This window comes from Alosa alosa, chromosome 6 (assembly GCF_017589495.1).
Source record: "Alosa alosa isolate M-15738 ecotype Scorff River chromosome 6, AALO_Geno_1.1, whole genome shotgun sequence".
In the NCBI taxonomy this organism is placed as follows: Eukaryota; Metazoa; Chordata; class Actinopteri; order Clupeiformes; family Clupeidae; genus Alosa; species Alosa alosa.
Window position 1 is genome coordinate 17,114,500 of NC_063194.1, and position 12,413 is coordinate 17,126,912.

Genomic DNA, 12,413 nt, shown 5'->3' on the forward strand with positions numbered 1-12,413 from the left:
TGAGCCTCGCCTCAGTTCCACCAGGGAATTTCAAATAAACTGGCTCTGGTTGATGTGGCCCCTCAGTGTTTCATCTCATCCTGCCATTCTAAATCATATTGAATCGAATCCCCAATTTCGGTATTTGTTATGGGAATATTCCGGTCCACAAATATGCAGGTAAAATTAAACTTTCAAGTTTGGACTTTGAGCTGAATATTTCAGACCAGCTAAAAGGTCCCATATGCAGCCTTACATATTAACTAGCTACATCTGGCCATGTTTTTTTTTATGCAAAAAAGCAATGGTCCGCACGAAGCCTTTTATGAATAAACAACACCCCCTCAGCCTTACACCAGTCTACAATAGTATGGTTCCGTACATTGTAGCCTAGTGTTTATCCATTTTGATTGACATGAATAGATTATTTATAAATGAATGAACTTTTAATATCATAGTATTTATTAGCCTATTTCCAAACATTTCTAAATATACAGGAAGTTGGTAAAACAGTTAAGAATATCACATTGTGTGACGGTGACAGCTATGTAGGCTGTGTTCCTTCAAGTGCTTTACTAATAAAACTAGATGTATCTGATTGTGGTACATATAACCGCTACCGTGGCCTACTGGTTAGCGCTTCGGACTTGTAACCGGAGGGTTCGAACCCTGACTGAAGTGCCCTTGAGCAAGGCACCTAACCCCCCAATGCTCCCAGAGCGCCGCTGTTGTTGCAGGCAGCTCACTGCGCTGGGATTAGTGTGTGCTTCACCTCACTGTGTGTTCACTGTGTGCTGAGTGTGTTTCACTAATTCACGGATTGGGATAAATGCAGAGACCAAATTTCCCTCACGGGATCAAAAGAGTATATATACTTATACTTAATTAGCCCATCTATTTGCAAGGTATAGCCGACACGACACAAAGTCTAATATGGATCTACCGGCAGGGATGGATTACTGCACGGGCCTACCGGACCCATGCCCAGGGGCCCAAGGGGTCAGGGGGCCCTGAAGCCCAAGCCTTTGCATGGAATCATTGCCTCAATAACAACAGGATAAAATCAGGATGTAGGCTATGAATCTGATTGATAAAATCAGGATGTAGGCTATGAATCTGATTGAATTTAGTATTGGCCATCCCCAAAATGTACCAGAATACAGGAAATCACATTAAACAAACTACACATTTTCTGGGGGAGGGCCCCCAAACCCCCCCTCCCACATATGCGACAATTAGTGGGGGGCCCTTAATACATCTGGGCCCAGGGGCCCGAAGGTTCATAATCCGCCCATGTCTACTGGGGTCATTAATTGGCGACGAAAGAACATGCACTATACCATGACAAATGTTTTTCTATACCCTCCTACTAAGTTTTTGCACTTCAGTTAAAGTGTAGAAGATGTTGTTCGAATTAAATAGAAAATTACATTTTGAAGTTGACTGGTGGATTCAAATAAAGATTTCAAATGTGTGTGTGTGTGTGTGTGTGTGTGCGACACCAGGCTACATGTGGAGGACTCCCTGACAGAAGTTGGCGTTGGCCATCACTGTAAAAAAAACGTAAAAAAACTGCAAAATGTATGGCAGCAAAAGTTGCCAACCAGTTACCATAAAATGATGGCTTTCCCCTTTATATATATATATAGTCGACAATCGACAATTTGTTGTAAAATCACAATGAAATTGAGCAGCAGCCAATCAAATTGCGGTTATACCAATGAGCAAAGGCGGCTCTCACAGTAAATCAAGATGGCGTCCGGAGTTCATTAGATGGTCCGAGACGGCCGTATTTGCAGATAAAAGTAGTTTGTTTGGCTTTTTATGCTTGGATTTTGTGACCACTAGTGATAAATATTCCCTCTCTCTCTTGCCTATTCTCACTATGGTATAACACTATAAAGTACTATTAATATACTTATTGATATTACCCATTTTGGTTAATACTAACCACTCTATATCTCTCTTTCTTCCCCCCCTTACCTCACTTGTGAGGTATACCCCACCCCCCACCCCACCCCACAGTCGTCAGCCATCCTTGTGTTTGGCCCTCATCTCACCTGAAGTCCCATCCCTACGACTGCCCTATCATCACCTATTGCTGTCCCCCTGCCCGGATTCCTGGCCCGTGCAGCCTATAGCGACCCACTACTTGCCCTATGACAACTCCTAATCCCCCTGGACAATTCCATTTCCTACACTGGACTATTTGAACTTTCTGGTAAGGAATATACTGAATATACTGGATATGTAACCATCCCACCTCTTGTAACATACACCTCAGGTGGCTTTAAACACCATGTTCTATTCTCTACATAACTAACTTATGCATTTATCATGTATACAGACCTTACTGTTCTGTAACTGACCCTAGGCAGATGGGTCAAGCCCTTGAGTCGTGGATCTGCTCGAGGTTTCTTCCTATATGTATCCCCAATTCTAGGGAGTTTTTCCTCGCCCCCGTTACCCATGGGCCTTCTCTTCTTTTCTTTTCTCTGATTGTCTAACATTCTGTAAAGTGCCATGAGACATGTGTAATGTTTTGGCGCTCTTTAAGTGAAATTAAATTGAAATTGAAACACATAGATGCTGTACATTATAAAATAAGCTGTTATTGTAATCCCAAAACACGTCTGAAATGCTGTTTGAGCCTACCATCTAACATTAGCAAGTTAGCAGTCAATGGTAAAAACACAAGCCTAAAACATTTTTTGAAAGTGATAAATGTGTTTTAACACTGATAATTACTAACTTAACAGTCTAAACCGTTAAGAAACGGTACAATTGTGTTAAAAAAAAACGGTGGATTCTGTTCATTTAAACATTACAGACTGTCTGTACTTTTATGACTGTCTTATTGAAAAAGCTGATTTTACTGTATTTTACAGGTATTCTTTTATTATTAAAAATACAGGAGAAACCCGTATTATTTTACAGTAAATGTCTGTTAAAAAAAAAATTTTTACGGTGTAAACTTGGGAAAGGGGTTCTTGAAGACACATGTCGCCTCCATGGCATGGGGTTTACTGTGAAGAACCAACTGCTGCAACGCATCCCTGAATCCCCAAATGGCATCAACATGGCATATCCGTCTCACAAAGAAACAGTTTGCCACTCTCATCAGTGCATACACCAACTCTGGACAAAGAGCACCGCACTATCCAGGGAACCCTATCTACATACATAAAGTCATACTCATTACATCATGCATAATGGTAGAGTGGGCACAGAACATCACGTCTGAAGCAAGATCCTCGGCCAGCATGAATTGGGGAAAATTAACAGCAATGGGCTCTGGCTCCTCTCCCTCTGTGGGGATCATCGACTGGCGATCACAAACATCTTCCAGATGAAAAACAGGCAACTCTTCTGATCTAAACGCTGGCATCTGGAGCACATAATTGTCTGCCAAAAGGATAGGTAGGATTTCCTTCTTGCTTGAGTCATGCAGGGGGCTGAATGTTGGACTGACATCACATAGATAGATAGATAGATACTTTATTGATCCCCAGGGGAAATTCAAGGTCTCAGCAGCATACAGACAACACAAACACATTCTTTAACAGCAGAAAGAGTAATTAAAGTATATAATATAAAAACACAACAGAGCAATAAGGACAGTAGAAGATAAAGAATATGCTAAATAGGCCTATACTAAAATACAAATTATACTGACTAACACTTAATCTAAATCAATTCTAAAAACAGTATCCACATAGTGGTGATTGATCAATCAGAGCCGCTTGCAATGACTGAGGCAGGGATTGAGCCTGTGATTCTCTGTGCATAGTAAGGTAAGGTAAGGTGCTCTGTGTGAATGAGTGTCATGGTGATAGTGCAATGGTGATAGTGCAAATGAGTAAGTCCAACAGTGCAACAATGCAGAATTAAGTAAAGTAAAGTCTATATATCTATATATTTAACTATTTTAAGAAAAGGTGTAAGTGTGGCCACAGTTTGGCTGTGGCATGGAGGGAGGGGTTATGCATATGTGCTAATGTGCTAATATAGCACGCAAACAGTGAGGCAGAAAGACAGTGGTAAAAGTGGCTAGTGGACAGACGGTATCCAAACATGGAGGGGGCGAAGAGGCAGACAGACTATGCAGAGAAGTCTATCTCTCCTCTTCCCTTAAGTGAAGCATTGAACAGTTCAATGGCCCTGGGGACAAATGACTTTCTCAGTCTGTCTGTTGTGCAAGGCAGTGAGCGAAGTCTCCAGCTGATCAGGCTCTTCTGCTTAACAATAGTGCTGTGGAGTGGGTGACACTCATTGTCCAAGATGTTGATCAGTTTGTTCAGGGTCCTTTTGTCAGATAATAAAGTGATGCACTCCAGTTCAGCTCCAACTACAGAGCCAGCTTTCCTTACCAGCAGACCTCTCATTGAGCGTGAGACACACGCATTTCAATCAAGCGGCAACATTATAATCTGAACAATGAAGCCTACCCGGAAGTTCGAAAAACTGCAATACATCGAAAATCCGCTAGGGACTGGTCCCAAAAGCGAGCAAATGTCCATAGACTCCCATGTTAAAATGTCCGTTTTCACAGCGTAAATACATGTTTTTAAAGCCTGGTCCTATGGACTTTTATTGTACTTTTCGGTAGTTTCCCAGTGCCTGACAACTGTGAGGGGGGTGAATTTTTTTCTAACTCATTAGTTTAGATCACATTTAGATATAAAATATATGAATATATTTTATATCTAATATAAAAAATTATATTTTATAAAAAAAAAATTTTTTTTTTTTTTTTGGATCCAAGATGGCGGCGCGTACACACGCAGCGACCTCTCTCTGTCCCAACCGTACGGTGTTTTGTTCGTTTAAAAAGTGTTTGTCCGAAAGTTTTACGTGTTCGTCTCGTCTTACTACGTCGTACTACAAGTACAGCAGGCAGGCAAAGCTACACCAGCATGTTGATTTTCCAACAAGAGGAGATAACATCCTGGACCTGGTCTACACTACACACAAAGGAGCATACAAAGCCACCCCCCTCCCCCACATTGGACTTTCAGACCATATCACTGTTATGCTAATGCCCGCATACAGACAAAGGGTAAAAGCGAACAAACCGGTTCGTAAGCAGGTAAAAGTGTGGCCTGAGGGAGCCTCCGATGCTCTTCAAGACTGCTTTGACACAACAGACTGGGAAATGTTTAAGCAGGCAGCCACTTACAACAAACCGACAGACATAGAGGAGTATACAGACACTGTAACCTCTTACATCAACAAGTGCATCGATGATGTGACCCACACAAAAGACATCATCACTCGGGCTAACTGGAAGCCATGGCTGACAGGGGATGTCCTCAGGCTGCTGAGGGCCAGAGACAAAGCCTACAGAGCTGGGGATGAAGCTGGCATGAAAACAGCGAGAGCCAACCTGTCCCGTGGCATCAAGGAAGCAAAAAAGGAATACACTCACAAGATAACCACCCACTTCAAAGACAGCAGGAACGCACAAAGCCTATGGCAGGGCATTCAGGCCCTCACGGACTACAAGCCCGCGCCACAGAGCTGTGAGAGCAACATCCCTCTGCTCAACAACCTGAACCGCTTCTTTGCTCGCTTTGAAGCACAAAACAGCACCTGCCCACAGAAGACCCATCCCCTACTGAGCAGCCCCTGTGCCTCTCTGCCGACAGCGTGAAGAGGACACTTGCTGCTATCAACACCGTGAAGGCAACAGGTCCAGACAACATCCCAGGTCGGCGCTGAAGGACTGCGCGAGGGAGCTTAAGGATGTCTTCACAGACATCTTTAACACTTCCCTGAAGCAAGCCATCGTCCCATCATGTTTCAAAGCTGCCACCATCATACCTGTGTCGAAGAAAACTGCTCCATCCTGCTTCAATGACTACTGCCCTGTGGCACTGACACCCATCATCATGAAGTGCTTTGAGCGGCTTGTCATGTCACATATCAAAGCCATTCTCCCCCCCCACCCTGGACCCCTTCCAGTTTGCATACCGAGCCAAGCGGTCTACAGAGGATGCAATCTGCTCTGCCCTCCACCCAGCCCTCACCCACCTGGAAAAAAGAGACTCATATGTGAGATTGCTGTTTATAGACTTCAGTTCTGCATTCAACACCATAATACCACAACAACTCATCTGCAAACTTGACAAACTGGGACTCAGTACCTACCTCTGCAACTGGCTACTGGACTTCCTCTGTCAGAGGCCCCAAGTAATGCGTGTTGGCAACAATACCTCAAGCAGCATCACACTGAGCACAGGGGCCCCCCAAGGCTGCGTGCTCAGTCCGCTGCTCTTCACCCTGCTGACGCATGACTGCACTGCAACCTACAGCAACAATCACATAGTGAAATTTGCTGGCGAGCCCACAACTCTGGTGGGTCTCATCACCAAGGGCTTAATGAGACTCAATACAGGTTGGAGGTCGACCATCTGACCACGTGGTGCAGGGACAACAACCTCCTGCTGAGCGCCAGCAAGACCAAAGAGATTGTTGTTGACTTCGGAGAGGTCACACCCAACACCTGCCACTGACCATCGACGGTGCTGTGGTGGAGAGAGCGAGCAGCACCAAATTCCTGGGGGTGCATCAGTGAAGACCTCTCCTGGACCACCAACACTGCATCACTGGCGAAGAGAGCTCAGCGCCGCCTGTACTTCCTGGGCGGAAACTCAGGCGAGCAAGTGCTCCACCAGCCATCATGACCACATTCTACCGAGGCACCATTGAGAGCATCCTCTCCAGCTGTATCGCTGTGTGGGGGTGGAAGCTGCACTGAATACAACAGGAAAGCCCTGCAGCGCATAGTGAACACAGCTGGAAGGATCATTGGTGCTTCACTCCCCTCCCTGAAGGACATTTACACCACCCACCTCACCCGCCAAGGCGACCAAAATTGTGAGTGATGCAAGTCACCCCCCGCTCACAATCTGTTTGATCTACTGCCCTCTGGGAAGAGGTACAGAAGCCTGCGGCTCCAAGACTACCAGACTCACCAACAGCTTCATACACCAAGCTGTAAGGATGCTGAACTCTCTCCCTCCTCTCCCCCCTCCACCCTCAGCTACATAACATCCTGGACATTGGACCCACAATGGCCGCCTGCACTACTCCACTTGCACACTTGAACCCTTGCACACTTGTACACTTTACAACTTGGTGTTGTTGTCCTGAAAACACAACACTTCTGCACACTTCAACAACTTGCACCACTATGCCACTTTCTTTATTACTTAGGTCAAACAGAACTACCCAAGCCTTTTATTGGCCTGACTTTGCACTAGTATTTTATTGACTGTCTATGCACAATTTCAACCAAATTTTGCTGCTCTTATTTTTTCATTATTATATGTGCCCTCTTATTTACTTATTTACTTACTTTTTTGTTTACTTGAATGTTATGTTTGTCTGTGGACTTAAATTGGTAAAATATGTCTTGTCTTCACCGTGGGTTAGTGAGAAACGTAAGTTCGATCTCTTTGTATGTCTGGAACATGTGAAGAAATTGACAATAAAGCTGACTTTGACTGACTTTGAATAATTAAGGGCGTGGTCGGCTTGATTGACGGCTGACGTCGAGGCATACAGCAGCAGACGTTGCCAGCTGAGTGGAAAGTGGAAACCCTGAAACTTTGACGTCTCAGCCATGATTATACACAAAGTTACCACATCCTTTCTGAACATCTTTATTCAAAAGGCTGACATAAAATGGTTTGCTAAGCTATTAATTGAAGCCTACTAACCGACACTTTCAGAAGACTTCGTTCCAGTTTTTTCAGGTAAGTGACATTCATTCCACTACTATTTCACGTAGCACTAGATGTTAGCATTATTTAGCATCGAGTGGGCACTAACGTTAGGCTACGTTAGCGTCATATCGCCTCAAATAAGTTAATGTCGAAAATGATGACCGAATGGCAGAAGCACACACATACATTTAGTTAACTTGAATAAAGTTAACTTTAGTGAAAACCATTGTGCTCCCTTTATGAGTTAGCTTAACGTTGGTCATACTAGCCAGGTGTGAGTCAATGAACAGACAGCTCTAAAGTTAACATTAGTTCACAAACATACTGTGGCAACAAAGCATGTTCTCGTCAAAAAAAACTTTTGTAAATACGCTCTGTTGGAATGCTTAGAGCTAGTCCATTGACAATTTATACAGTCCTTGGGTTGTCACGTTTAAGATAAAAAAAAAAAAAAACTTCAGCCGAAGCATTAACGTTAAAAGGCTTGTTGTCGGCTAGCTGAGGCAAAATTGTGAACCGCTATGAACCATTGACCGCATACTTTGAACATGGAGCTGTGATAACAAGCGATAGTTATAACTGACGTTTGAAACTCTTATTGATGCCATTTATTTGTTAAACACAAATTTGAACGAACACTTCTTGTCTATGCAAAGTTTCCCTGTAGGTAATCCAGACAGGCTGGGTGCTGGAGGGCTCTGGACTCTAACTTCAATTCCTCGCCTGTGCAGTCGACACTCAGAAGCATGACTTCAGCACTGATTCCATGGTACTTTGACATTTTTCATACATTTAATTGGAGCAACCTACTGGTTGTATATTCCAGACATCGTTACCATATACTGAACAAACATGAATGCATTTCAGACATTTAGAGTGGCCTTTTATTTTGAGCAGTCCAGGGCACATCTGTGCAATAACTATCAAAATAATTTATCATTAGCATCTTTTGATAAGTCACACACAGAAAGTAGTTGTATTATGCCTTCAAATCAGCAGGTTTTGGTTGGATACAGATTGCATAATTAAACAATATGGCACCAGTGGCTGGCTACTGGACCTTGGCCTAACTGTTAATAACTACCTCAATAGGGTGTAGATATGAGCTTACACTGTTTCACTGAAAACACAAAAATAAAAGAAATATTTATTCTACATTACTTTAAATACACCACATTTGTTTTTGCTTATTGCCCGCATAAACAGGGCATGTGCAATAGTTGAATACGCGTGTCCTGTCCCCATTCAGCTAAGTGTTCTGTGAGTTTGTTGTTCATTATGATGACCCCAAGCAGCTTAAGCCGGGGTCATATAGGTTTAGTCAGATTTTTTTTTTTTTTTCACATGCCCAAATTTCCGTCAATGATTCCCCGGGACACTGAAAGACCGGGGTACACGAAACTTGGTGGGCATGTAACCCCACATGGATAGCATGGAACCATCGTTTTCGTTTTGATCTGTAGCCCCCAGCTGGACTGGACCCCCCAAAGGAGGGTAGGGCAGACACAGTTTTCTGTGAATATCTCGAAAACCGTAGGGTTTAGGAGGACCATTTTTTTTTTTTGTATGTTGATCTCAAGGGGCCATGTCAACCCATTCCATAACCACTCATTTCATGTATAGCGCCACCTAGTTAAACACAAAAAGTAAAATGAGGTGTTGTAATTGAAGGTATCTGTGACCTAACATAGTCAAAACTGCACGAAATTGGAAGTGTAGGATCATTATGACACCCTCTGTATGCACGCCAAGTTTTGTGGAATTCCGTTCATGGGGGGCCACACAATAAATGAATTTATGTTACTATACACCAACTGGCCTGTAGGTGGCCGGAGACAGTTTTCTGTGAATATCTCGAGAACCGTAGGGCCTAGGAGGTCCACCTTTTTATGTATGTTGGTCTTAAGGGGCATGCCAACCCATCCCATTACCACTTATTTCAAGTATAGCGCCACCTAGTTAAAAAATTAAAAAGCAAAAAAATTAGGTGTTTTCATCACAATATCTCTGGCTGACAAGGTCAAAACTGCACGAAATTAAAAGTGTAGGATCATTATGACACCCTCCGAATGCATGCCAAGTTTTGTGTACTTTTCGTTCATGGGGGCCTTACAATAAAATAATTTATGTGTACATTTAGTGACGCATACACCAACAAGGATTCCGGGACACTGAAAGACCGGGTACACAAAACTTGGTGGGCATGTACCCCCACATGGATAGCATGGAACCATCGTTTTTCGTTTTGATCTGTAGCCCCCGCTGGACTGGACCCCTAAAAAGGAGGGTAGGGCAGACACAGTTTTCTGTGAATATCTCGAAAACCGTAGGGTTTAGGAGGACCATTTTTTTTTTTTTTATTTTGATCTCAAGGGGCCATGTCAACCCATTCCATAACCACTCATTTCATGTATAGTGCCACCTAGTTAAACACAAAAAAGTAAAAATGAGGTGTTGTAATTGAAGGTATCTGTGACCTAACATAGTCAAAACTGCACGAAATTGGAAGTGTAGGATCATTATGACACCCTCTGTATGCACGCCAAGTTTTGTGGAATTCCGTTCATGGGGGGCCACACAATAAATTAATTTATGTTACTATACACCAACTGGCCTGTAGGTGGCCGGAGACAGTTTTCTGTGAATATCTCGAGAACCGTAGGGCCTAGGAGGTCCACCTTTTTTATGTATGTTGGTCTTAAGGGGGCATGCCAACCCATCCCATTACCACTTATTTCAAGTATAGCGCCACCTAGTTAAAAAATTAAAAGCAAAAAATTAGGTGTTTTTTCATCACAATATCTCTGGCTGACAAGGTCAAAACTGCACGAAATTAAAAGTGTAGGATCATTATGACACCCTCCGAATGCATGCCAAGTTTTGTGTACTTTCGTTCATGGGGGCCTTACAATAAAATAATTTATGTGTACATTTAGTGGCGTACACCAACAAGGATTCGGGACACTGAAAGACGGGGTACACAAAACTTGGTGGGCATGTACCCCCACATGGATAGCATGGAACCGTCATTCTTCGTTTTGATCTGTAGCCCCCGGCTGGACTGGACCCCCGAAAGGAGGGTAGGGCAGACACAGTTCTCTGTGAATATCTTGAGAACTGTAGGGCCTAGGATAACCAATTTTTTCCGTATGTTTGCCTCCAGGGGTCATGTTAACCCATTCCATGTGCACACATGTGCATAAACAGATACACACGCACACACATACATCTACAGTAATCATACGTATGACATACTCACACAGTAGACATATGTACGCATGCATGCACATGCACAAACACACATACGCAGGCAAACACACAAGCACGCACATACACACACACACACACCCACACACATAAACATAAATTTGTACACGCACACATGCACACAATTCAAGAATTTTTCCCGTCATCTACTCCCTGAATTTTTGGTCATTGATACCCAGGACACCGAACCACCGGGGTACATGAAATTTGGTGGGTATGTAGCCCCACTAGACTTTTACGGAAAAATTTCATTTCGTCCCCGGGGGGCCGATACATAATTACAAATTCAGTACGATTAAAAGAAAGCCAAAATAAATATTCATCATCATCATCATGGCTGCATTTTCAGTATTGGCGAGAAGTAGTCGTTTGTCCACTAGATGGTTTGATCGTTGCAGTGAGACGTAATTTTGTTGGAAGTTAAAAGTGGGTTGGAAAAAACAATGGACGCTTCATACAAGGACTGTAATTTACCGCAGCGAACATCTAATAAGGATAGGACGATGTTCACATGAAGTGTAATTCCCATTTCTTCTTGAAGCCGAAATAAATCTGAGGATGTTTATCGGACATGCTTGGTTTTACTGCAGGAATGCGTTAATCTTGTATTATCAATAAGGACCTAGGTAATGTTACCGTTAAGCGTTGGTTGAGTGATGGAGGCATTTGATTTATTGCATTTGTAGAAAACTATAAATGCGGTTATACCAAGCAAATGTATAGCAGCACTGTTTGTATCTTTCGACTGTCATTTATTGCACGCGTGCTACAAAATCATTCTGTGCAATGGAAGATTTACCAACGTTTCACCCGGTCTGATACAGTTTTGCCTATACATGCGTGAGACTGAGACGCCTGTTTATTTTGTTTTAAGCGCGTGCAGGGTGTGAGAGGGGAATCAATGTGTTGTAGTCTGTGAAATTAAAAAGCACGTGTGTGTGAAGTATCCAAACAATGACACCTTCATTTCATTATGGCTGCTTTAGCAAAACACCTTAAGCTACTGTGTAGTGGGTCCCATTTAGAAGTGGCTACTTCATTCGCTTTCCTTGACTCATGGAGCTGCGTGAATGTTATTTCAACTTTTCGCCCACGATATGACAGTTTAAGTCCGCTTTGATACTGTAAAGGCGTAAGCCATTGGTTTCAAAGGAGATTTTATTTGTGTCGCCAGCATAGCCTATTGACAATTTATGTTGTAAATAGGCCTACCTTATAATCCTACCTGTAGCTTAGGGAAGCTAACAGCTTTCTATTAGGATCTAGTTTGTTAGTTACCCGTTTTGTCATAACTCCCTGATGCATTTTGCATTTAGAATAGCCAGAGCGTGTATATCTCAATCGAAAATTAAAACAATATCGGTGCCTATGGACTAGGCTGGGTGAACCCAGCCTGATCTGCCCGCTATTTATTTTTGATTTCTTAAAAAGATTGAG

The 12,413-nt window shown here is 43.0% G+C and overlaps 1 long non-coding RNA gene across 2 annotated transcripts in view; it reads left to right on the plus strand.

Moving 5' to 3' along the window:
* Positions 1 to 7,515: 7,515 nt before the first annotated feature.
* The window catches only part of LOC125296280, a 313,747-nt gene continuing 308,849 nt past the window's right edge, over positions 7,516 to 12,413 (plus strand). The window contains exons 1-2 of one of the 2 annotated variants that reach the window (XR_007193726.1): positions 7,516 to 7,621; positions 7,716 to 7,739. This is a non-coding gene — a long non-coding RNA (uncharacterized LOC125296280). Of the gene's footprint in view, positions 7,740 to 12,413 lie in introns of both variants that reach the window. The other variant, XR_007193725.1, reaches the window with a different exon arrangement.